The sequence below is a fragment of the Schistocerca cancellata genome, chromosome 2 (genome assembly GCF_023864275.1).
Source record: "Schistocerca cancellata isolate TAMUIC-IGC-003103 chromosome 2, iqSchCanc2.1, whole genome shotgun sequence".
Taxonomy (NCBI): domain Eukaryota; kingdom Metazoa; phylum Arthropoda; class Insecta; order Orthoptera; family Acrididae; genus Schistocerca; species Schistocerca cancellata.
This window is the reverse complement of record NC_064627.1, coordinates 786441046-786461261: the sequence shown is the minus strand read 5'-3', so window position 1 is coordinate 786461261 and position 20216 is coordinate 786441046. Positions and strand designations below refer to the sequence as shown.

Here is a 20216-nt window from a genome sequence, read left to right as displayed (position 1 = left end):
ATGCTAGACGGATAGGGCGTCATTTTACTGTCAAATACTGTTGCTCTCTTATTGCACCGGTATTTGGTAACTGGGAACGCCCCTAGCTCCATTATGGCTGGCAAAATTTATAATCCGGTTCTTCGGGGCTACTTCAAGTGCGCTTGCTACTGGCTTTCCTGAGCTCACCCTACTCGCCTTGTCACAGCTCTGTCAAAGTGTGATGCTAACTAATAATGAGAAACTCTTAGCCACTCTCAATCTTACATGCCACCACACCTTTGTTGTTGCCGTCGTTAGTAAGATGAGGGTAGACTGTCGCACAGTTAAGCTGAATCTCCACTCACGGTGCACATATTCCGCAAAGACAACCTTGCTTTCCGTTGCATGCAAAATTACCGTCTGCGTTTCTACCGAATTCCACCTACGTACTTTACTGGTGCCGCATTCTTGTTATATCCACGTGCTATAACAGGCGTCTACTCTTCATTGAGGAGCTGCAACCGGGGCTGAGTTCCACCTACTCTTCAGCACGGTCAAAATGGCAGGGCTCGTCCGGGATTTGAACCCGGGACCTCCTGCACCCAAAGCAGGAATCATACCCCTAGACCAACGAGCCACCTGCCTGGAGCAGTCAAGTTAATCCCAAGTAGTGGACCTCACAGGGAACACACACTTTCACGTGAATTCGCAAGATAAACGCTTTCTGCAGGCAGCACTCACCAATGATGAGAAGAATATTAAAGGCAACGAATAAAAAGGGAAATAACTTCATCGAACACTGCTTATGAACAGCCGGCAGTGCTTCAGTTTCGGTATGTGGTTTCTCAGGGTTAAGAGAAGGCGAATGCACTAAACAAAAGAACATCGGGAAACCAAGCACCAACTCATAACGAAAAGATTGCACAATATACTGCAAGTAAAATTTCCACAAGACGGATACTGAAGACGCCGCAGACAAAAGAATTATTCTATGCAGTAACGATTATCTAGGAAGCATAAATTGCATGTGCTGCTCCACCACACAAATTCTTTTGATACTGTTTTACTTATTCTAAATTTTCATTGCCTGATCGTCTCTAGAATACTGTGTGGTATCCTGGTTTCCAACAGCGATAGTAGTAAGTAAATCGACTACAAAGTCTTTCAAAGTAGGCCAGACACAACAAAAAAACAATCGGAGTTGCGCGTAGCTCATGTCATTCTGCTTTCAAAGGTGAACCTGCGGCTGGGAGTAGTGGCGTACTCCTGTAATCCAAGCTACTGGGAGGCCGTTGTGTGGGAGAGATCTGGAAACAACTACAGATTCGGCCGTTCCATGAGCTCAGGAATGGCCGCGATGCCTTCATTGAGCTCTGCAGATCGACATATGACAGCGTGGAAATTTCGGCAAGCGGTGGCTAAGGGTTAAGAGAAGCCAAACGCACTAAACACTAGAAAGTCGGGAAACCGAAGCTCATAACGAAAAGATTGCGGAATGCAGTGCGGAAGCAAAACTTCGAGAAGACCAACTCTGAAGCCATCGGCGCGCTAGTAATTATTCCTCGCAAGAAGCGATCATGTAGGAAGAGCGAGCCGAGGGTGTCGCTCGACCACACAATAAATTTTTGCTTAATCCAAATTTGCAATACCGGTTCGACACTAGAATATGCGCATTGGTTCTTCCAAAAGCGATAGTAAAAAGCACGTCGACCGCAGTGTCATTTAGGGTAGTGAGTCAGACATGGGGAGGATATAAGGCGGGTGGAATATGCAACGACGGGGGGCATTGCAGGGCGGGCGCCGGCTTCTTGCGCTGCGGCGCGCCGGTGCCGGCGGCGGATTGGCTGGGCTGCTGGTGCCTCCATGTAGAGCTGCCGCCGAGCCCAGGCACCGTGCCGCTAACGAAGCGATTGCCTTTGGTGACATCTTTTGCAATAACGACTGCGCGAATCGACGGTATCTCGTAAGGAAAGAAAGAGCAGCAGCTGCCGCCGAGCCCAGGCGCCGTGCCTAACACGCAGAAGGTCCCTGGTTCGATTGCGGGCGGAAACCCGTTTCCGTCGCACTCAGCAAGACACTTGCTACGATCTCTGCAGTGACCACTTAAATCAACTTCAAACGTTCCACCAGCAGGGTGCACATGGCTCAAATGAAACATGAAACTGTTTCAGAACTGGTTGTCGGATTTTAGCGCTGACTTGGAGGCCTGGAAATGCGCGAAACAGCCGCCGCCATGCGATTTGTTACCACACCGTTGTACAAAACGCAAGGGCTCGTCCGGGATTTGAACGCGGGACCTCCTGCACCCGAAGCAGGAATCATACCCCTAGACCAACGAGCCTGTCCGTTCCGAAAACGCACTGCATGTGAATGACGCCACCTTTGATGGTCTCACCCTGTAGGGCTGCAGCTCGCCCAGCGTTCTCCCTGTCTGTCGCGGTTGGATTGTTTTCATCGACGTCTTTTACTATAGGAACTTCACGAATCGGAGGGAGCTCGTAGCCGATGCCCTTTCTAACACAGAAGAAAAACTGTTGCTATTACGAGTCTCCGGGTGGTACACGAAAAGAACCGTCGTTTCCGTGGTGTAGCGGTTATCACGTCTGCTTTACACGCAGAAGGTACCCGGTTCGATCCCGGGCGGGAACACAACAATTTTAATCTATATTTCGGATTTCATTCCGAGATGACCTCACGTCCGCGTATGCAGAGACAAGCAATGTCGTATGCTAGACGGATAGGGCGTCATTTTACTGTCAAATACTGTTGCTCTCTTATTGCACCGGTATTTGGTAACTGGGAACGCCCCTAGCTCCATTATGGCTGGCAAAATTTATAATCCGGTTCTTCAGGGCTACTTCAAGTGCGCTTGCTACTGGCTTTCCTGAGCTCACCCTACTCGCCTTGTCACAGCTCTGTCAAAGTGTGATGCTAACTAATAATGAGAAACTCTTAGCCACTCTCAATCTTACATGCCACCACACCTTTGTTGTTGCCGTCGTTAGTAAGATGAGGGTAGACTGTCGCACAGTTAAGCTGAATCTCCACTCACGGTGCACATATTCCGCAAAGACAACCTTGCTTTCCGTTGCATGCAAAATTACCGTCTGCGTTTCTACCGAATTCCACCTACGTACTTTACTGGTGCCGCATTCTTGTTATATCCACGTGCTATAACAGGCGTCTACTCTTCATTGAGGAGCTGCAACCGGGGCTGAGTTCCACCTACTCTTCAGCACGGTCAAAATGGCAGGGCTCGTCCGGGATTTGAACCCGGGACCTCCTGCACCCAAAGCAGGAATCATACCCCTAGACCAACGAGCCACCTGCCTGGAGCAGTCAAGTTAATCCCAAGTAGTGGACCTCACAGGGAACACACACTTTCACGTGAATTCGCAAGATAAACGCTTTCTGCAGGCAGCACTCACCAATGATGAGAAGAATATTAAAGGCAACGAATAAAAAGGGAAATAACTTCATCGAACACTGCTTATGAACAGCCGGCAGTGCTTCAGTTTCGGTATGTGGTTTCTCAGGGTTAAGAGAAGGCGAATGCACTAAACAAAAGAACATCGGGAAACCAAGCACCAACTCATAACGAAAAGATTGCACAATATACTGCAAGTAAAATTTCCACAAGACGGATACTGAAGACGCCGCAGACAAAAGAATTATTCTATGCAGTAACGATTATCTAGGAAGCATAAATTGCATGTGCTGCTCCACCACACAAATTCTTTTGATACTGTTTTACTTATTCTAAATTTTCATTGCCTGATCGTCTCTAGAATACTGTGTGGTATCCTGGTTTCCAACAGCGATAGTAGTAAGTAAATCGACTACAAAGTCTTTCAAAGTAGGCCAGACACAACAAAAAAACAATCGGAGTTGCGCGTAGCTCATGTCATTCTGCTTTCAAAGGTGAATCTGCGGCTGGGAGTAGTGGCGTACTCCTGTAATCCAAGCTACTGGGAGGCCGTTGTGTGGGAGAGATCTGGAAACAACTACAGATTCGGCCGTTCCATGAGCTCAGGAATGGCCGCGATGCCTTCATTGAGCTCTGCAGATCGACATATGACAGCGTGGAAATTTCGGCAAGCGGTGGCTAAGGGTTAAGAGAAGCCAAACGCACTAAACACTAGAAAGTCGGGAAACCGAAGCTCATAACGAAAAGATTGCGGAATGCAGTGCGGAAGCAAAACTTCGAGAAGACCAACTCTGAAGCCATCGGCGCGCTAGTAATTATTCCTCGCAAGAAGCGATCATGTAGGAAGAGCGAGCCGAGGGTGTCGCTCGACCACACAATAAATTTTTGCTTAATCCAAATTTGCAATACCGGTTCGACACTAGAATATGCGCATTGGTTCTTCCAAAAGCGATAGTAAAAAGCACGTCGACCGCAGTGTCATTTAGGGTAGTGAGTCAGACATGGGGAGGATATAAGGCGGGTGGAATATGCAACGACGGGGGGCATTGCAGGGCGGGCGCCGGCTTCTTGCGCTGCGGCGCGCCGGTGCCGGCGGCGGATTGGCTGGGCTGCTGGTGCCTCCATGTAGAGCTGCCGCCGAGCCCAGGCACCGTGCCGCTAACGAAGCGATTGCCTTTGGTGACATCTTTTGCAATAACGACTGCGCGAATCGACGGTATCTCGTAAGGAAAGAAAGAGCAGCAGCTGCCGCCGAGCCCAGGCGCCGTGCCTAACACGCAGAAGGTCCCTGGTTCGATTGCGGGCGGAAACCCGTTTCCGTCGCACTCAGCAAGACACTTGCTACGATCTCTGCAGTGACCACTTAAATCAACTTCAAACGTTCCACCAGCAGGGTGCACATGGCTCAAATGAAACATGAAACTGTTTCAGAACTGGTTGTCGGATTTTAGCGCTGACTTGGAGGCCTGGAAATGCGCGAAACAGCCGCCGCCATGCGATTTGTTACCACACCGTTGTACAAAACGCAAGGGCTCGTCCGGGATTTGAACCCGGGACCTCCTGCACCCGAAGCAGGAATCATACCCCTAGACCAACGAGCCTGTCCGTTCCGAAAACGCACTGCATGTGAATGACGCCACCTTTGATGGTCTCACCCTGTAGGGCTGCAGCTCGCCCAGCGTTCTCCCTGTCTGTCGCGGTTGGATTGTTTTCATCGACGTCTTTTACTATAGGAACTTCACGAATCGGAGGGAGCTCGTAGCCGATGCCCTTTCTAACACAGAAGAAAAACTGTTGCTATTACGAGTCTCCGGGTGGTACACGAAAAGAACCGTCGTTTCCGTGGTGTAGCGGTTATCACGTCTGCTTTACACGCAGAAGGTCCCCGGTTCGATCCCGGGCGGGAACACAACAATTTTAATCTATATTTCGGATTTCATTCCGAGATGACCTCACGTCCGCGTATGCAGAGACAAGCAATGTCGTATGCTAGACGGATAGGGCGTCATTTTACTGTCAAATACTGTTGCTCTCTTATTGCACCGGTATTTGGTAACTGGGAACGCCCCTAGCTCCATTATGGCTGGCAAAATTTATAATCCGGTTCTTCAGGGCTACTTCAAGTGCGCTTGCTACTGGCTTTCCTGAGCTCACCCTACTCGCCTTGTCACAGCTCTGTCAAAGTGTGATGCTAACTAATAATGAGAAACTCTTAGCCACTCTCAATCTTACATGCCACCACACCTTTGTTGTTGCCGTCGTTAGTAAGATGAGGGTAGACTGTCGCACAGTTAAGCTGAATCTCCACTCACGGTGCACATATTCCGCAAAGACAACCTTGCTTTCCGTTGCATGCAAAATTACCGTCTGCGTTTCTACCGAATTCCACCTACGTACTTTACTGGTGCCGCATTCTTGTTATATCCACGTGCTATAACAGGCGTCTACTCTTCATTGAGGAGCTGCAACCGGGGCTGAGTTCCACCTACTCTTCAGCACGGTCAAAATGGCAGGGCTCGTCCGGGATTTGAACCCGGGACCTCCTGCACCCAAAGCAGGAATCATACCCCTAGACCAACGAGCCACCTGCCTGGAGCAGTCAAGTTAATCCCAAGTAGTGGACCTCACAGGGAACACACACTTTCACGTGAATTCGCAAGATAAACGCTTTCTGCAGGCAGCACTCACCAATGATGAGAAGAATATTAAAGGCAACGAATAAAAAGGGAAATAACTTCATCGAACACTGCTTATGAACAGCCGGCAGTGCTTCAGTTTCGGTATGTGGTTTCTCAGGGTTAAGAGAAGGCGAATGCACTAAACAAAAGAACATCGGGAAACCAAGCACCAACTCATAACGAAAAGATTGCACAATATACTGCAAGTAAAATTTCCACAAGACGGGTACTGAAGACGCCGCAGACAAAAGAATTATTCTATGCAGTAACGATTATCTAGGAAGCATAAATTGCATGTGCTGCTCCACCACACAAATTCTTTTGATACTGTTTTACTTATTCTAAATTTTCATTGCCTGATCGTCTCTAGAATACTGTGTGGTATCCTGGTTTCCAACAGCGATAGTAGTAAGTAAATCGACTACAAAGTCTTTCAAAGTAGGCCAGACACAACAAAAAAACAATCGGAGTTGCGCGTAGCTCATGTCATTCTGCTTTCAAAGGTGAACCTGCGGCTGGGAGTAGTGGCGTACTCCTGTAATCCAAGCTACTGGGAGGCCGTTGTGTGGGAGAGATCTGGAAACAACTACAGATTCGGCCGTTCCATGAGCTCAGGAATGGCCGCGATGCCTTCATTGAGCTCTGCAGATCGACATATGACAGCGTGGAAATTTCGGCAAGCGGTGGCTAAGGGTTAAGAGAAACCAAACGCACTAAACACTAGGAAGTCGGGAAACCGAAGCTCATAACGAAAAGATTGCGGAATGCAGTGCGGAAGCAAAACTTCGAGAAGACCAACTCTGAAGCCATCGGCACGCTAGTAATTATTCCTCGCAAGAAGCGATCATGTAGGAAATTTGCAATACCGGTTCGACACTAGAATATGCGCATTGGTTCTTCCAAAAGCGATAGTAAAAAGCACGTCGACCGCAGTGTCATTTAGGGTAGTGAGTCAGACATGGGGAGGATATAAGGCGGGTGGAATATGCAACGACGGGGGGCATTGCAGGGCGGGCGCCGGCTTCTTGCGCTGCGGCGCGCCGGTGCCGGCGGCGGATTGGCTGGGCTGCTGGTGCCTCCATGTAGAGCTGCCGCCGAGCCCAGGCACCGTGCCGCTAACGAAGCGATTGCCTTTGGTGACATCTTTTGCAATAACGACTGCGCGAATCGACGGTATCTCGTAAGGAAAGAAAGAGCAGCAGCTGCCGCCGAGCCCAGGCGCCGTGCCTAACACGCAGAAGGTCCCTGGTTCGATTGCGGGCGGAAACCCGTTTCCGTCGCACTCAGCAAGACACTTGCTACGATCTCTGCAGTGACCACTTAAATCAACTTCAAACGTTCCACCAGCAGGGTGCACATGGCTCAAATGAAACATGAAACTGTTTCAGAACTGGTTGTCGGATTTTAGCGCTGACTTGGAGGCCTGGAAATGCGCGAAACAGCCGCCGCCATGCGATTTGTTACCACACCGTTGTACAAAACGCAAGGGCTCGTCCGGGATTTGAACCCGGGACCTCCTGCACCCGAAGCAGGAATCATACCCCTAGACCAACGAGCCTGTCCGTTCCGAAAACGCACTGCATGTGAATGACGCCACCTTTGATGGTCTCACCCTGTAGGGCTGCAGCTCGCCCAGCGTTCTCCCTGTCTGTCGCGGTTGGATTGTTTTCATCGACGTCTTTTACTATAGGAACTTCACGAATCGGAGGGAGCTCGTAGCCGATGCCCTTTCTAACACAGAAGAAAAACTGTTGCTATTACGAGTCTCCGGGTGGTACACGAAAAGAACCGTCGTTTCCGTGGTGTAGCGGTTATCACGTCTGCTTTACACGCAGAAGGTCCCCGGTTCGATCCCGGGCGGGAACACAACAATTTTAATCTATATTTCGGATTTCATTCCGAGATGACCTCACGTCCGCGTATGCAGAGACAAGCAATGTCGTATGCTAGACGGATAGGGCGTCATTTTACTGTCAAATACTGTTGCTCTCTTATTGCACCGGTATTTGGTAACTGGGAACGCCCCTAGCTCCATTATGGCTGGCAAAATTTATAATCCGGTTCTTCAGGGCTACTTCAAGTGCGCTTGCTACTGGCTTTCCTGAGCTCACCCTACTCGCCTTGTCACAGCTCTGTCAAAGTGTGATGCTAACTAATAATGAGAAACTCTTAGCCACTCTCAATCTTACATGCCACCACACCTTTGTTGTTGCCGTCGTTAGTAAGATGAGGGTAGACTGTCGCACAGTTAAGCTGAATCTCCACTCACGGTGCACATATTCCGCAAAGACAACCTTGCTTTCCGTTGCATGCAAAATTACCGTCTGCGTTTCTACCGAATTCCACCTACGTACTTTACTGGTGCCGCATTCTTGTTATATCCACGTGCTATAACAGGCGTCTACTCTTCATTGAGGAGCTGCAACCGGGGCTGAGTTCCACCTACTCTTCAGCACGGTCAAAATGGCAGGGCTCGTCCGGGATTTGAACCCGGGACCTCCTGCACCCAAAGCAGGAATCATACCCCTAGACCAACGAGCCACCTGCCTGGAGCAGTCAAGTTAATCCCAAGTAGTGGACCTCACAGGGAACACACACTTTCACGTGAATTCGCAAGATAAACGCTTTCTGCAGGCAGCACTCACCAATGATGAGAAGAATATTAAAGGCAACGAATAAAAAGGGAAATAACTTCATCGAACACTGCTTATGAACAGCCGGCAGTGCTTCAGTTTCGGTATGTGGTTTCTCAGGGTTAAGAGAAGGCGAATGCACTAAACAAAAGAACATCGGGAAACCAAGCACCAACTCATAACGAAAAGATTGCACAATATACTGCAAGTAAAATTTCCACAAGACGGGTACTGAAGACGCCGCAGACAAAAGAATTATTCTATGCAGTAACGATTATCTAGGAAGCATAAATTGCATGTGCTGCTCCACCACACAAATTCTTTTGATACTGTTTTACTTATTCTAAATTTTCATTGCCTGATCGTCTCTAGAATACTGTGTGGTATCCTGGTTTCCAACAGCGATAGTAGTAAGTAAATCGACTACAAAGTCTTTCAAAGTAGGCCAGACACAACAAAAAAACAATCGGAGTTGCGCGTAGCTCATGTCATTCTGCTTTCAAAGGTGAACCTGCGGCTGGGAGTAGTGGCGTACTCCTGTAATCCAAGCTACTGGGAGGCCGTTGTGTGGGAGAGATCTGGAAACAACTACAGATTCGGCCGTTCCATGAGCTCAGGAATGGCCGCGATGCCTTCATTGAGCTCTGCAGATCGACATATGACAGCGTGGAAATTTCGGCAAGCGGTGGCTAAGGGTTAAGAGAAACCAAACGCACTAAACACTAGGAAGTCGGGAAACCGAAGCTCATAACGAAAAGATTGCGGAATGCAGTGCGGAAGCAAAACTTCGAGAAGACCAACTCTGAAGCCATCGGCACGCTAGTAATTATTCCTCGCAAGAAGCGATCATGTAGGAAATTTGCAATACCGGTTCGACACTAGAATATGCGCATTGGTTCTTCCAAAAGCGATAGTAAAAAGCACGTCGACCGCAGTGTCATTTAGGGTAGTGAGTCAGACATGGGGAGGATATAAGGCGGGTGGAATATGCAACGACGGGGGGCATTGCAGGGCGGGCGCCGGCTTCTTGCGCTGCGGCGCGCCGGTGCCGGCGGCGGATTGGCTGGGCTGCTGGTGCCTCCATGTAGAGCTGCCGCCGAGCCCAGGCACCGTGCCGCTAACGAAGCGATTGCCTTTGGTGACATCTTTTGCAATAACGACTGCGCGAATCGACGGTATCTCGTAAGGAAAGAAAGAGCAGCAGCTGCCGCCGAGCCCAGGCGCCGTGCCTAACACGCAGAAGGTCCCTGGTTCGATTGCGGGCGGAAACCCGTTTCCGTCGCACTCAGCAAGACACTTGCTACGATCTCTGCAGTGACCACTTAAATCAACTTCAAACGTTCCACCAGCAGGGTGCACATGGCTCAAATGAAACATGAAACTGTTTCAGAACTGGTTGTCGGATTTTAGCGCTGACTTGGAGGCCTGGAAATGCGCGAAACAGCCGCCGCCATGCGATTTGTTACCACACCGTTGTACAAAACGCAAGGGCTCGTCCGGGATTTGAACCCGGGACCTCCTGCACCCGAAGCAGGAATCATACCCCTAGACCAACGAGCCTGTCCGTTCCGAAAACGCACTGCATGTGAATGACGCCACCTTTGATGGTCTCACCCTGTAGGGCTGCAGCTCGCCCAGCGTTCTCCCTGTCTGTCGCGGTTGGATTGTTTTCATCGACGTCTTTTACTATAGGAACTTCACGAATCGGAGGGAGCTCGTAGCCGATGCCCTTTCTAACACAGAAGAAAAACTGTTGCTATTACGAGTCTCCGGGTGGTACACGAAAAGAACCGTCGTTTCCGTGGTGTAGCGGTTATCACGTCTGCTTTACACGCAGAAGGTCCCCGGTTCGATCCCGGGCGGGAACACAACAATTTTAATCTATATTTCGGATTTCATTCCGAGATGACCTCACGTCCGCGTATGCAGAGACAAGCAATGTCGTATGCTAGACGGATAGGGCGTCATTTTACTGTCAAATACTGTTGCTCTCTTATTGCACCGGTATTTGGTAACTGGGAACGCCCCTAGCTCCATTATGGCTGGCAAAATTTATAATCCGGTTCTTCAGGGCTACTTCAAGTGCGCTTGCTACTGGCTTTCCTGAGCTCACCCTACTCGCCTTGTCACAGCTCTGTCAAAGTGTGATGCTAACTAATAATGAGAAACTCTTAGCCACTCTCAATCTTACATGCCACCACACCTTTGTTGTTGCCGTCGTTAGTAAGATGAGGGTAGACTGTCGCACAGTTAAGCTGAATCTCCACTCACGGTGCACATATTCCGCAAAGACAACCTTGCTTTCCGTTGCATGCAAAATTACCGTCTGCGTTTCTACCGAATTCCACCTACGTACTTTACTGGTGCCGCATTCTTGTTATATCCACGTGCTATAACAGGCGTCTACTCTTCATTGAGGAGCTGCAACCGGGGCTGAGTTCCACCTACTCTTCAGCACGGTCAAAATGGCAGGGCTCGTCCGGGATTTGAACCCGGGACCTCCTGCACCCAAAGCAGGAATCATACCCCTAGACCAACGAGCCACCTGCCTGGAGCAGTCAAGTTAATCCCAAGTAGTGGACCTCACAGGGAACACACACTTTCACGTGAATTCGCAAGATAAACGCTTTCTGCAGGCAGCACTCACCAATGATGAGAAGAATATTAAAGGCAACGAATAAAAAGGGAAATAACTTCATCGAACACTGCTTATGAACAGCCGGCAGTGCTTCAGTTTCGGTATGTGGTTTCTCAGGGTTAAGAGAAGGCGAATGCACTAAACAAAAGAACATCGGGAAACCAAGCACCAACTCATAACGAAAAGATTGCACAATATACTGCAAGTAAAATTTCCACAAGACGGGTACTGAAGACGCCGCAGACAAAAGAATTATTCTATGCAGTAACGATTATCTAGGAAGCATAAATTGCATGTGCTGCTCCACCACACAAATTCTTTTGATACTGTTTTACTTATTCTAAATTTTCATTGCCTGATCGTCTCTAGAATACTGTGTGGTATCCTGGTTTCCAACAGCGATAGTAGTAAGTAAATCGACTACAAAGTCTTTCAAAGTAGGCCAGACACAACAAAAAAACAATCGGAGTTGCGCGTAGCTCATGTCATTCTGCTTTCAAAGGTGAACCTGCGGCTGGGAGTAGTGGCGTACTCCTGTAATCCAAGCTACTGGGAGGCCGTTGTGTGGGAGAGATCTGGAAACAACTACAGATTCGGCCGTTCCATGAGCTCAGGAATGGCCGCGATGCCTTCATTGAGCTCTGCAGATCGACATATGACAGCGTGGAAATTTCGGCAAGCGGTGGCTAAGGGTTAAGAGAAACCAAACGCACTAAACACTAGGAAGTCGGGAAACCGAAGCTCATAACGAAAAGATTGCGGAATGCAGTGCGGAAGCAAAACTTCGAGAAGACCAACTCTGAAGCCATCGGCACGCTAGTAATTATTCCTCGCAAGAAGCGATCATGTAGGAAATTTGCAATACCGGTTCGACACTAGAATATGCGCATTGGTTCTTCCAAAAGCGATAGTAAAAAGCACGTCGACCGCAGTGTCATTTAGGGTAGTGAGTCAGACATGGGGAGGATATAAGGCGGGTGGAATATGCAACGACGGGGGGCATTGCAGGGCGGGCGCCGGCTTCTTGCGCTGCGGCGCGCCGGTGCCGGCGGCGGATTGGCTGGGCTGCTGGTGCCTCCATGTAGAGCTGCCGCCGAGCCCAGGCACCGTGCCGCTAACGAAGCGATTGCCTTTGGTGACATCTTTTGCAATAACGACTGCGCGAATCGACGGTATCTCGTAAGGAAAGAAAGAGCAGCAGCTGCCGCCGAGCCCAGGCGCCGTGCCTAACACGCAGAAGGTCCCTGGTTCGATTGCGGGCGGAAACCCGTTTCCGTCGCACTCAGCAAGACACTTGCTACGATCTCTGCAGTGACCACTTAAATCAACTTCAAACGTTCCACCAGCAGGGTGCACATGGCTCAAATGAAACATGAAACTGTTTCAGAACTGGTTGTCGGATTTTAGCGCTGACTTGGAGGCCTGGAAATGCGCGAAACAGCCGCCGCCATGCGATTTGTTACCACACCGTTGTACAAAACGCAAGGGCTCGTCCGGGATTTGAACCCGGGACCTCCTGCACCCGAAGCAGGAATCATACCCCTAGACCAACGAGCCTCCGTTCCGAAACGCACTGCATGTGAATGACGCCACCTTTGATGGTCTCACCCTGTAGGGCTGCAGCTCGCCCAGCGTTCTCCCTGTCTGTCGCGGTTGGATTGTTTTCATCGACGTCTTTTACTATAGGAACTTCACGAATCGGAGGGAGCTCGTAGCCGATGCCCTTTCTAACACAGAAGAAAAACTGTTGCTATTACGAGTCTCCGGGTGGTACACGAAAAGAACCGTCGTTTCCGTGGTGTAGCGGTTATCACGTCTGCTTTACACGCAGAAGGTCCCCGGTTCGATCCCGGGCGGGAACACAACAATTTTAATCTATATTTCGGATTTCATTCCGAGATGACCTCACGTCCGCGTATGCAGAGACAAGCAATGTCGTATGCTAGACGGATAGGGCGTCATTTTACTGTCAAATACTGTTGCTCTCTTATTGCACGGTATTTGGTAACTGGGAACGCCCCTAGCTCCATTATGGCTGGCAAAATTTATAATCCGGTTCTTCAGGGCTACTTCAAGTGCGCTTGCTACTGGCTTTCCTGAGCTCACCCTACTCGCCTTGTCACAGCTCTGTCAAAGTGTGATGCTAACTAATAATGAGAAACTCTTAGCCACTCTCAATCTTACATGCCACCACACCTTTGTTGTTGCCGTCGTTAGTAAGATGAGGGTAGACTGTCGCACAGTTAAGCTGAATCTCCACTCACGGTGCACATATTCCGCAAAGACAACCTTGCTTTCCGTTGCATGCAAAATTACCGTCTGCGTTTCTACCGAATTCCACCTACGTACTTTACTGGTGCCGCATTCTTGTTATATCCACGTGCTATAACAGGCGTCTACTCTTCATTGAGGAGCTGCAACCGGGGCTGAGTTCCACCTACTCTTCAGCACGGTCAAAATGGCAGGGCTCGTCCGGGATTTGAACCCGGGACCTCCTGCACCCAAAGCAGGAATCATACCCCTAGACCAACGAGCCACCTGCCTGGAGCAGTCAAGTTAATCCCAAGTAGTGGACCTCACAGGGAACACACACTTTCACGTGAATTCGCAAGATAAACGCTTTCTGCAGGCAGCACTCACCAATGATGAGAAGAATATTAAAGGCAACGAATAAAAAGGGAAATAACTTCATCGAACACTGCTTATGAACAGCCGGCAGTGCTTCAGTTTCGGTATGTGGTTTCTCAGGGTTAAGAGAAGGCGAATGCACTAAACAAAAGAACATCGGGAAACCAAGCACCAACTCATAACGAAAAGATTGCACAATATACTGCAAGTAAAATTTCCACAAGACGGGTACTGAAGACGCCGCAGACAAAAGAATTATTCTATGCAGTAACGATTATCTAGGAAGCATAAATTGCATGTGCTGCTCCACCACACAAATTCTTTTGATACTGTTTTACTTATTCTAAATTTTCATTGCCTGATCGTCTCTAGAATACTGTGTGGTATCCTGGTTTCCAACAGCGATAGTAGTAAGTAAATCGACTACAAAGTCTTTCAAAGTAGGCCAGACACAACAAAAAAACAATCGGAGTTGCGCGTAGCTCATGTCATTCTGCTTTCAAAGGTGAACCTGCGGCTGGGAGTAGTGGCGTACTCCTGTAATCCAAGCTACTGGGAGGCCGTTGTGTGGGAGAGATCTGGAAACAACTACAGATTCGGCCGTTCCATGAGCTCAGGAATGGCCGCGATGCCTTCATTGAGCTCTGCAGATCGACATATGACAGCGTGGAAATTTCGGCAAGCGGTGGCTAAGGGTTAAGAGAAACCAAACGCACTAAACACTAGGAAGTCGGGAAACCGAAGCTCATAACGAAAAGATTGCGGAATGCAGTGCGGAAGCAAAACTTCGAGAAGACCAACTCTGAAGCCATCGGCACGCTAGTAATTATTCCTCGCAAGAAGCGATCATGTAGGAAATTTGCAATACCGGTTCGACACTAGAATATGCGCATTGGTTCTTCCAAAAGCGATAGTAAAAAGCACGTCGACCGCAGTGTCATTTAGGGTAGTGAGTCAGACATGGGGAGGATATAAGGCGGGTGGAATATGCAACGACGGGGGGCATTGCAGGGCGGGCGCCGGCTTCTTGCGCTGCGGCGCGCCGGTGCCGGCGGCGGATTGGCTGGGCTGCTGGTGCCTCCATGTAGAGCTGCCGCCGAGCCCAGGCACCGTGCCGCTAACGAAGCGATTGCCTTTGGTGACATCTTTTGCAATAACGACTGCGCGAATCGACGGTATCTCGTAAGGAAAGAAAGAGCAGCAGCTGCCGCCGAGCCCAGGCGCCGTGCCTAACACGCAGAAGGTCCCTGGTTCGATTGCGGGCGGAAACCCGTTTCCGTCGCACTCAGCAAGACACTTGCTACGATCTCTGCAGTGACCACTTAAATCAACTTCAAACGTTCCACCAGCAGGGTGCACATGGCTCAAATGAAACATGAAACTGTTTCAGAACTGGTTGTCGGATTTTAGCGCTGACTTGGAGGCCTGGAAATGCGCGAAACAGCCGCGCCATGCGATTTGTTACCACACCGTTGTACAAAACGCAAGGGCTCGTCCGGGATTTGAACCCGGGACCTCCTGCACCCGAAGCAGGAATCATACCCCTAGACCAACGAGCCTGTCCGTTCCGAAAACGCACTGCATGTGAATGACGCCACCTTTGATGGTCTCACCCTGTAGGGCTTGCAGCTCGCCCAGCGTTCTCCCTGTCTGTCGCGGTTGGATTGTTTTCATCGACGTCTTTTACTATAGGAACTTCACGAATCGGAGGGAGCTCGTAGCCGATGCCCTTTCTAACACAGAAGAAAAACTGTTGCTATTACGAGTCTCCGGGTGGTACACGAAAAGAACCGTCGTTTCCGTGGTGTAGCGGTTATCACGTCTGCTTTACACGCAGAAGGTCCCCGGTTCGATCCCGGGCGGGAACACAACAATTTTAATCTATATTTCGGATTTCATTCCGAGATGACCTCACGTCCGCGTATGCAGAGACAAGCAATGTCGTATGCTAGACGGATAGGGCGTCATTTTACTGTCAAATACTGTTGCTCTCTTATTGCACCGGTATTTGGTAACTGGGAACGCCCCTAGCTCCATTATGGCTGGCAAAATTTATAATCCGGTTCTTCAGGGCTACTTCAAGTGCGCTTGCTACTGGCTTTCCTGAGCTCACCCTACTCGCCTTGTCACAGCTCTGTCAAAGTGTGATGCTAACTAATAATGAGAAACTCTTAGCCACTCTCAATCTTACATGCCACCACACCTTTGTTGTTGCCGTCGTTAGTAAGATGAGGGTAGACTGTCGCACAGTTAAGCTGAATCTCCACTCACGGTGCACATATTCCGCAAAGACAACCTTGCTTTCCGTTGCATGCAAAATTACCGTCTGCGTTTCTACCGAATTCCACCTACGTACTTTACTGGTGCCGCCATTCTTGTTATATCCACGTGCTATAACAGGCGTCTACTCTTCATTGAGGAGCTGCAACCGGGGCTGAGTTCCACCTACTCTTCAGCACGGTCAAAATGGCAGGGCTCGTCCGGGATTTGAACCCGGGACCTCCTGCACCCAAAGCAGGAATCATACCCCTAGACCAACGAGCCACCTGCCTGGAGCAGTCAAGTTAATCCCAAGTAGTGGACCTCACAGGGAACACACACTTTCACGTGAATTCGCAAGATAAACGCTTTCTGCAGGCAGCACTCACCAATGATGAGAAGAATATTAAAGGCAACGAATAAAAAGGGAAATAACTTCATCGAACACTGCTTATGAACAGCCGGCAGTGCTTCAGTTTCGGTATGTGGTTTCTCAGGGTTAAGAGAAGGCGAATGCACTAAACAAAAGAACATCGGGAAACCAAGCACCAACTCATAACGAAAAGATTTGCACAATATACTGCAAGTAAAATTTCCACAAGACGGGTACTGAAGACGCCGCAGACAAAAGAATTATTCTATGCAGTAACGATTATCTAGGAAGCATAAATTGCATGTGCTGCTCCACCACACAAATTCTTTTGATACTGTTTTACTTATTCTAAATTTTCATTGCCTGATCGTCTCTAGAATACTGTGTGGTATCCTGGTTTCCAACAGCGATAGTAGTAAGTAAATCGACTACAAAGTCTTTCAAAGTAGGCCAGACACAACAAAAAAACAATCGGAGTTGCGCGTAGCTCATGTCATTCTGCTTTCAAAGGTGAACCTGCGGCTGGGGAGTAGTGGCGTACTCCTGTAATCCAAGCTACTGGGAGGCCGTTGTGTGGGAGAGATCTGGAAACAACTACAGATTCGGCCGTTCCATGAGCTCAGGAATGGCCGCGATGCCTTCATTGAGCTCTGCAGATCGACATATGACAGCGTGGAAATTTCGGCAAGCGGTGGCTAAGGGTTAAGAGAAACCAAACGCACTAAACACTAGGAAGTCGGGAAACCGAAGCTCATAACGAAAAGATTGCGGAATGCAGTGCGGAAGCAAAACTTCGAGAAGACCAACTCTGAAGCCATCGGCACGCTAGTAATTATTCTCGCAAGAAGCGATCATGTAGGAAATTTGCAATACCGGTTCGACACTAGAATATGCGCATTGGTTCTTCCAAAAGCGATAGTAAAAAGCACGTCGACCGCAGTGTCATTTAGGGTAGTGAGTCAGACATGGGGAGGATATAAGGCGGGTGGAATATGCAACGACGGGGGGCATTGCAGGGCGGGCGCCGGCTTCTTGCGCTGCGGCGCGCCGGTGCCGGCGGCGGATTGGCTGGGCTGCTGGTGCCTCCATGTAGAGCTGCCGCCGAGCCCAGGCACCGTGCCGCTAACGAAGCGATTGCCTTTGGTGACATCTTTTGCAATAACGACTGCGCGAATCGACGGTATCTCGTAAGGAAGAAAGAGCAGCAGCTGCCGCCGAGCCCAGGCGCCGTGCCTAACACCGCAGAAGGTCCCTGGTTCGATTGCGGGCGGAAACCCGTTTCCGTCGCACTCAGCAAGACACTTGCTACGATCTCTGCAGTGACCACTTAAATCAACTTCAAACGTTCCACCAGCAGGGTGCACATGGCTCAAATGAAACATGAAACTGTTTTCAGAACTGGTTGTCGGATTTTAGCGCTGACTTGGAGGCCTGGAAATGCGCGAAACAGCCGCCGCCATGCGATTTGTTACCACACCGTTGTACAAAACGCAAGGGCTCGTCCGGGATTTGAACCCGGGACCTCTGCACCCGAAGCAGGAATCATACCCCTAGACCAACGAGCCTGTCCGTTCCGAAAACGCACTGCATGTGAATGACGCCACCTTTGATGGTCTCACCCTGTAGGGCTGCAGCTCGCCAGCGTTCTCCCTGTCTGTCGCGGTTGGATTGTTTTCATCGACGTCTTTTACTATAGGAACTTCACGAATCGGAGGGAGCTCGTAGCCGATGCCCTTTCTAACACAGAAGAAAAACTGTTGCTATTACGAGTCTCCGGGTGGTACACGAAAAGAACCGTCGTTTCCGTGGGTGTAGCGGTTATCACGTCTGCTTTACACGCAGAAGGTCCCCGGTTCGATCCCGGGCGGGAACACAACAATTTTAATCTATATTTCGGATTTCATTCCGAGATGACCTCACGTCCGCGTATGCAGAGACAAGCAATGTCGTATGCTAGACGGATAGGGCGTCATTTTACTGTCAAATACTGTTGCTCTCTTATTGCACCGGTATTTGGTAACTGGGAACGCCCCTAGCTCCATTATGGCTGGCAAAATTTATAATCCGGTCTTCAGGCTACTTCAAGTGCGCTTGCTACTGGGCTTTCCTGAGCTCACCCTACTCGCCTTGTCACAGCTCTGTCAAAGTGTGATGCTAACTAATAATGAGAAACTCTTAGCCACTCTCAATCTTACATGCCACCACACCTTTGTTGTTGCCGTCGTTAGTAAGATGAGGGTAGACTGTCGCACAGTTAAGCTGAATCTCCACTCACGGTGCACATATTCCGCAAAGACAACCTTGCTTTCCGTTGCATGCAAAATTACCGTCTGCGTTTCTACCGAATTCCACCTACGTACTTTACTGGTGCCGCATTCTTGTTATATCCACGTGCTATAACAGGCGTCTACTCTTCATTGAGGAGCTGCAACCGGGGCTGAGTTCCACCTACTCTTCAGCACGGTCAAAATGGCAGGGCTCGTCCGGGATTTGAACCCGGGACCTCCTGCACCCAAAGCAGGAATCATACCCCTAGACCAACGAGCCACCTGCCTGGAGCAGTCAAGTTAATCCCAGTAGTGGACCTCACAGGGAACACACACTTTCACGTGAATTCGCAAGATAAACGCTTTCTGCAGGCAGCACTCACCAATGATGAGAAGAATATTAAAGGCAACGAATAAAAAGGGAAATAACTTCATCGAACACTGCTTATGAACAGCCGGCAGTGCTTCAGTTTCGGTATGTGGTTTCTCAGGGTTAAGAGAAGGCGAATGCACTAAACAAAAGAACATCGGGAAACCAAGCACCAACTCATAACGAAAAGATTGCACAATATACTGCAAGTAAAATTTCCACAAGACGGGTACTGAAGACGCCGCAGACAAAAGAATTATTCTATGCAGTAACGATTATCTAGGAAGCATAAATTGCATGTGCTGCTCCACCACACAAATTCTTTTGATACTGTTTTACTTATTCTAAATTTTCATTGCCTGATCGTCTCTAGAATACTGTGTGGTATCCTGGTTTCCAACAGCGATAGTAGTAAGTAAATCGACTACAAAGTCTTTCAAAGTAGGCCAGACACAACAAAAAAACAATCGGAGTTGCGCGTAGCTCATGTCATTCTGCTTTCAAAGGTGAACCTGCGGCTGGGAGTAGTGGCGTACTCCTGTAATCCAAGCTACTGGGAGGCCGTTGTGTGGGAGAGATCTGGAAACAACTACAGATTCGGCCGTTCCATGAGCTCAGGAATGGCCGCGATGCCTTCATTGAGCTCTGCAGATCGACATATGACAGCGTGGAAATTTCGGCAAGCGGTGGCTAAGGGTTAAGAGAAACCAAACGCACTAAACACTAGGAAGTCGGGAAACCGAAGCTCATAACGAAAAGATTGCGGAATGCAGTGCGGAAGCAAACTTCGAGAAGACCAACTCTGAAGCCATCGGCACGCTAGTAATTATTCCTCGCAAGAAGCGATCATGTAGGAAATTTGCAATACCGGTTCGACACTAGAATATGCGCATTGGTTCTTCCAAAAGCGATAGTAAAAAGCACGTCGACCGCAGTGTCATTTAGGGTAGTGAGTCAGACATGGGGAGGATATAAGGCGGGT

The 20216-nt window shown here is 49.3% G+C and overlaps 22 non-coding genes across 22 annotated transcripts; 7 read left to right on the top strand and 15 right to left on the bottom strand.

The window, feature by feature from the left end:
• Window positions 1-526: 526 nt before the first annotated feature.
• Trnap-ugg (transfer RNA proline (anticodon UGG)) lies at window positions 527-598 on the bottom strand. The gene has a single exon. It is a non-coding gene; the product is annotated as a tRNA-Pro (tRNA).
• A 1632-nt stretch (window positions 599-2230) lies between these two features.
• On the bottom strand, window positions 2231-2302 carry Trnap-cgg (transfer RNA proline (anticodon CGG)). Its single transcript has one exon. It is a non-coding gene; the product is annotated as a tRNA-Pro (tRNA).
• A 235-nt stretch (window positions 2303-2537) lies between these two features.
• Trnav-uac (transfer RNA valine (anticodon UAC)) lies at window positions 2538-2610 on the top strand. Its single transcript has one exon. It is a non-coding gene; the product is annotated as a tRNA-Val (tRNA).
• Window positions 2611-3213: 603 nt separating this feature from the next.
• Trnap-ugg (transfer RNA proline (anticodon UGG)) lies at window positions 3214-3285 on the bottom strand. The gene has a single exon. It is a non-coding gene; the product is annotated as a tRNA-Pro (tRNA).
• Window positions 3286-4917: 1632 nt separating this feature from the next.
• On the bottom strand, window positions 4918-4989 carry Trnap-cgg (transfer RNA proline (anticodon CGG)). The gene has a single exon. It is a non-coding gene; the product is annotated as a tRNA-Pro (tRNA).
• A 235-nt stretch (window positions 4990-5224) lies between these two features.
• Trnav-uac (transfer RNA valine (anticodon UAC)) lies at window positions 5225-5297 on the top strand. Its single transcript has one exon. It is a non-coding gene; the product is annotated as a tRNA-Val (tRNA).
• A 603-nt stretch (window positions 5298-5900) lies between these two features.
• Trnap-ugg (transfer RNA proline (anticodon UGG)) lies at window positions 5901-5972 on the bottom strand. The gene has a single exon. It is a non-coding gene; the product is annotated as a tRNA-Pro (tRNA).
• Window positions 5973-7552: 1580 nt separating this feature from the next.
• On the bottom strand, window positions 7553-7624 carry Trnap-cgg (transfer RNA proline (anticodon CGG)). The gene has a single exon. It is a non-coding gene; the product is annotated as a tRNA-Pro (tRNA).
• A 235-nt stretch (window positions 7625-7859) lies between these two features.
• On the top strand, window positions 7860-7932 carry Trnav-uac (transfer RNA valine (anticodon UAC)). Its single transcript has one exon. It is a non-coding gene; the product is annotated as a tRNA-Val (tRNA).
• A 603-nt stretch (window positions 7933-8535) lies between these two features.
• Trnap-ugg (transfer RNA proline (anticodon UGG)) lies at window positions 8536-8607 on the bottom strand. Its single transcript has one exon. It is a non-coding gene; the product is annotated as a tRNA-Pro (tRNA).
• A 1580-nt stretch (window positions 8608-10187) lies between these two features.
• Trnap-cgg (transfer RNA proline (anticodon CGG)) lies at window positions 10188-10259 on the bottom strand. The gene has a single exon. It is a non-coding gene; the product is annotated as a tRNA-Pro (tRNA).
• Window positions 10260-10494: 235 nt separating this feature from the next.
• On the top strand, window positions 10495-10567 carry Trnav-uac (transfer RNA valine (anticodon UAC)). Its single transcript has one exon. It is a non-coding gene; the product is annotated as a tRNA-Val (tRNA).
• Window positions 10568-11170: 603 nt separating this feature from the next.
• Window positions 11171-11242, bottom strand: Trnap-ugg (transfer RNA proline (anticodon UGG)). Its single transcript has one exon. It is a non-coding gene; the product is annotated as a tRNA-Pro (tRNA).
• A 1580-nt stretch (window positions 11243-12822) lies between these two features.
• Trnap-cgg (transfer RNA proline (anticodon CGG)) lies at window positions 12823-12894 on the bottom strand. Its single transcript has one exon. It is a non-coding gene; the product is annotated as a tRNA-Pro (tRNA).
• A 232-nt stretch (window positions 12895-13126) lies between these two features.
• On the top strand, window positions 13127-13199 carry Trnav-uac (transfer RNA valine (anticodon UAC)). The gene has a single exon. It is a non-coding gene; the product is annotated as a tRNA-Val (tRNA).
• A 602-nt stretch (window positions 13200-13801) lies between these two features.
• On the bottom strand, window positions 13802-13873 carry Trnap-ugg (transfer RNA proline (anticodon UGG)). Its single transcript has one exon. It is a non-coding gene; the product is annotated as a tRNA-Pro (tRNA).
• Window positions 13874-15452: 1579 nt separating this feature from the next.
• Window positions 15453-15524, bottom strand: Trnap-cgg (transfer RNA proline (anticodon CGG)). The gene has a single exon. It is a non-coding gene; the product is annotated as a tRNA-Pro (tRNA).
• Window positions 15525-15760: 236 nt separating this feature from the next.
• Window positions 15761-15833, top strand: Trnav-uac (transfer RNA valine (anticodon UAC)). The gene has a single exon. It is a non-coding gene; the product is annotated as a tRNA-Val (tRNA).
• Window positions 15834-16437: 604 nt separating this feature from the next.
• Window positions 16438-16509, bottom strand: Trnap-ugg (transfer RNA proline (anticodon UGG)). Its single transcript has one exon. It is a non-coding gene; the product is annotated as a tRNA-Pro (tRNA).
• Window positions 16510-18091: 1582 nt separating this feature from the next.
• Trnap-cgg (transfer RNA proline (anticodon CGG)) lies at window positions 18092-18162 on the bottom strand. The gene has a single exon. It is a non-coding gene; the product is annotated as a tRNA-Pro (tRNA).
• Window positions 18163-18396: 234 nt separating this feature from the next.
• Window positions 18397-18470, top strand: Trnav-uac (transfer RNA valine (anticodon UAC)). Its single transcript has one exon. It is a non-coding gene; the product is annotated as a tRNA-Val (tRNA).
• A 602-nt stretch (window positions 18471-19072) lies between these two features.
• Window positions 19073-19144, bottom strand: Trnap-ugg (transfer RNA proline (anticodon UGG)). Its single transcript has one exon. It is a non-coding gene; the product is annotated as a tRNA-Pro (tRNA).
• Between the last annotated feature and the right edge of the window lie 1072 nt (window positions 19145-20216).